General features: G+C 43.9%; 2 protein-coding genes across 3 annotated transcripts in view; both read left to right on the top strand.

The window, feature by feature from the left end:
* The window catches only part of AMZ2 (archaelysin family metallopeptidase 2), a 12,178-nt gene that overhangs the window by 7,021 nt on the left and 996 nt on the right, over positions 1 to 4,161 (top strand). The window lies entirely within an intron of this gene.
* ARSG (arylsulfatase G) overlaps positions 7 to 4,161 on the top strand; it is a 92,563-nt gene continuing 88,408 nt past the window's right edge. For both annotated transcript variants that reach the window (XM_006776662.2, XM_006776663.2), the window contains exon 1: positions 7 to 92. The gene's annotated coding sequence lies outside the window, so the exon portion shown is untranslated. The remainder of the gene's footprint in view (positions 93 to 4,161) is intronic.

The raw sequence follows: 4,161 nt of genomic DNA, 5'->3' as shown, positions 1-4,161 counted from the left end.
GGGGAGCTCTGGGCCGCGCCCACGTGTCCGGCCCCGCTCGACTGCACCCCGCGGGAGGCCGGGGGAAACCCGTATGGCGAGGCCGCCGAGCAGTAAGTGGGGTCACGGCGCGGGGAGAGCACGGTAACAGCACTTTCCGAGAGTTTGAGCCTCAGTCCCGGCCTGCGTCCCGGTGATAAGCTGGCGCCGCCGAACCGTCCCGTGCACGTGTAATGAGCCACAAACGCGAGTCATTAACATGCTGGGAGCCGCGTTAGCCAGTGCAGAAGGAAGCAGGTGAAATGAGTGTCAGTGTGTTGATACGTTTCATTTAGTTCCGCTTATCCAAAACACGGCTCCGGCGTGTGGTGAGTGGACCATTGCTGAGGTGTCTTAGTCTGTGTTGGTCCCGAGGCTTCAGATCCTGGCTGTTTTACGCCTGCAGCTCGGCTCAGTCCCACCGGCACCTTCCAGGGGCTCAGCAGCTTCGCGGGGCTCGGGCTGCGATGGGACGCCCGGCTCCAGGTTAGGACCACCTCGTGGTCTCCATGGAAGGATGTGCCCGTGAAATTGAATTAATGGGAGAGAAAAACTTTTTTAAGGAAAAGGTCCTGCGGCCCCGGGAGTGCAGTGAGCGTTGACATTCAGGCAGCAAGGGTGTGAAGCCCGGAAGGGCCTCTGGCTTCGCACTGGTTCACTTGTGGGTCTTGCTGTTGCTCCCTTCCTGTTGCCAAAGGTGCGGTGTTTCCTTTACATGCGTTTTCACTTTGGGAGAGCAGGATTGTAAAGTGTCAATAATGTGATCGCTGCCGAGTCCGCTCCACGGCGAGGAGACAAGCCCAGCAGCCAAGGAAATGGTGTGCTGTGACTCCAGAGGCCGCAATGAAACCAGATCCCAGGCTCCCTGTTCTCAGTTGTGCTTTCTCTGTGCTGCATGACCTCATCAGAAATAAAATACCACAACCTGGAAACCGACCATTTTCTTCCAGTTGTTTATAAAAGGGGTTATAAGGTTAAACTCTTTTTCAACCTCTTTTCTCTTAAGTAGGGCCGCTGGGGTTGCTCAAAGAGAGAGAAATCAGAATACTTTGCTTTAACATTAAAAAAAAAAAAAAAAAAAGGTTCAGCCCCAGCTGTGTTGGCTCAGTGGATAGAGCCACCGCCTGCAGACTGAAGGGTCCTGGGTTCGATTCCGACCAAGGGCACATGCCCGGGCTGCGGGCTGGATCCCCAGTAGGGGGCGTGCAGGAGGCAGCTGATTGATGGTTCTTTCTCATCACTGATGTTTCTATCCCTCTCCCTTCCACTCTGAAATCAATAAAAAAATATTTTTTTAAAAAGAGATTCAATATCCAGGAAAGCATTTGCTGCCAGTTGAGACATTTTTAAAAAAAACATCATGGAGCCCCACTGGCTTTGCTAAGTCGTTGAGCGTTAGTTCACCTGTGAACTGGGTCACAGTTCAATTTCCCGGTTAGGGCACATGACTGGCTTGCGGGCTCAGTCCCCAGTAGGGGGTGTGCAGGAGGCAGCTGATAATATATCTCCTTTATAGATAGAGGTTTGGGATACCAGTTTTGGTATCTAATTTCCCCTTAGGAAATTCGTAGTCACTGCAGTACTTATGGTTTGGATATGAGAGGTTATTTAACATGAAGAGTGAAGTTGCAAGTTTAACTTGTCACTTTTCTTGTTCTGCACCCGAGGCAGTCAATACAGAAACAGAACACCAGAGGGCACTAGGTTCCTTACTTATAAGGCTGGCTGGCCCACCTGTTGGAGCTTGTAGCCCTCACTTCTATTAACATCTGTATCCAAGACAAATCTAAAGACAATACAATGTGTACTTGTAGGAGTGACCTTTAAGCATGTAACATGCCCGAAGTGTCTTTAAATTAGTCATTTAAAGTAGTGTTCATTAATTACCATTTAAGAATTTAAAGGGCCCTAACTGGTTTGGCTCAGTGGATAGAGAGCGTCGGCCTGCTGACCGAGAGGTCCCAGGTTTGATTCCAGTCAAGGGCATGTACCTTGGTTGCGGGCACATCCCCAGTGGGAGGTGTGCAGGAGGCAGCTAATCGATGTTTCTCTCTCATCGATGTTTCTAACTCTCTATCCCTCTCCCTTCCTCTCTGTAAAAAACGAATAAAATATATTCCAAAAAAAAAAAAAAAGGAATTTAAAGGAAATGGCTTCTAAATGCTAGATCCCTGAGAGCCTCATATCTGGGAGCTTTTTAAAAATAAGGATTCATGATCATTTCTTTATGAATTTTAGAATATTTGAGGAGTACAGAAATGTAAGTATAATAAATGCCTCCCATGAACTTCAGTGGTGACCTGGACCACGGGAACCCTGATTTGAAAACCATTTTCTTTCTCTCTCCTTTTAAAAAATGTTTTTATTGACTTTAGTGAGAGAGGAAGGGGGGAGGGAGAGAGGGGAGGGGGGAGAGAGAGAGAGAGAGAGAGGAGAAACATCGATCAGCTGCCTTTCATGTGCTCCCTGACTGGGAATGAGCCTGAGACCCTTTGGTGCACGAGCTGAGCCATACCAGCTAGATGGTCTATGTGTCTGTTTCTATGATATTAAGTAGTGTGTTACCATCAACTTTGTTCTTCTTTCTCAAGATTGCTGTGGCTATTTGGGGTCTTTTGTGGTTTTATATAAATATTTGGATTATGTGTTCTAGTTTTGTAAAAAATGCCATTCGTGTTTTGATAGGGTTTGCATTGAATTTATAGATTGCTTTGAATAGTTTGGACATTTTAATGATGTTAATTCTTTCTATCCATGAGCACAGTATATGCTTCCATTTATTTGTGCCTTGCTTCTATTTCTTTCTTTAGTATCTCATAATTTTCCAAGTACAGGCCTTTTGCATCCTTGGTTACATTTATTCCTGGGTATTTTATGGGGTTTTTTTTGTTTGTTTGTTTGTTTTTAATGCAGTTGTACATGGGATTTTTTTTTTAGTTTCTCTTTCTGATAGTTCATTATTGGTGTATAAAATGCAACCAATTCCTGAATATTAACTTTGTGTCCTGCACTTTACTGAATTTATTTATGAGTTCTAGTAATTTTTTTGGTGGAATCTTTAGGGTTCTCTACAGAAAGTATCATATTATCTGCAAATGATGACAGTTTTACTTCTTCCTTTCCAATTTGGAATCCTTTTATTTCTTCTTGTCCAGTGGCCGTGGCCAGGACTTCCAGTACTATGTTGAATAGGGGTGGTGAAAGTAGACATCCCTGTCTTGTTCCTGACCTTAAGGAACAAGTTTTCCCCCCGTTGAGTATGAGGTGAGCTCTGAGTTTGTCATATATTGTCTGATTTTCATTATGTTGAGGTATGTCCCCTCTATTCCTACTTTGCTGAGAGTTTTTATTATAAATGGATGCTAGATTTTGTCAAATGCTTTTTCTGCATCTCTTGATATGATCATGATTTTTTAATCCTTCGTTTATGTGATCACATTGATTTGCAGATATTAAACCAACCTTGCATCCCAAGAAAAAAATCCCACTTGATCGTGATGTATGATCTTTTTAACGTATTGCTGGTATTTTGTTGAAGATTTTTGCATCTATGTGCATCAGGGAGATTAGCCTACAGTTTTCTTTCTTTGTAATGTCTTTCTCTGGTTTTGGAACCAGGATAATGCTGGCCTCTTAAAATGAGCTTCGGAGTCTTTCCTTCTCTTAAAATTTGTGGAATCGTTTGAGAAGGATCAGTGTTAATTCTTCTTTGAATGTTTGATAAAACATAACTGTGAAGCCATCTGGTCCAGGAGCTTTGTCTGCCTATGGCTAGTTCCCACTACAACGGCAGAGTTGAATAGCTGTGACAGAGCGCGCAAGGCACCCAGAGCCTTAAGTATTTATCACCTGGATCTTTACAGAAGTTCCCCAACCCCTGGCCTGGGGAGTCTGTGCTGTCTACTAGAGTGAGGACAGTTCTCAGGATTATTCTATAACTGGATAGTCTTAACTGTTTCCACTTACAACAGTTGAGAGGCTTAGCTATCACTCTGTGGCTACGGTGATATCATTTCATTCATGTATTTCATCCAATCAATAAATTCAGCAAACACTCCTTGGAAGTGTTTGTGTTGTCTCTAGTAGAGTTAAACATTTTTTCAGAAAAGTTGTTTTTATAGCTATAATTGGATAACAATGAAT

Source organism: Myotis davidii, unplaced genomic scaffold (genome assembly GCF_000327345.1).
Source record: "Myotis davidii unplaced genomic scaffold, ASM32734v1 scaffold69, whole genome shotgun sequence".
Lineage (NCBI taxonomy): Eukaryota > Metazoa > Chordata > Mammalia > Chiroptera > Vespertilionidae > Myotis > Myotis davidii.
Note: the sequence above shows the minus strand (reverse complement) of the source record. Positions and strands in the feature narration are given on the sequence as shown.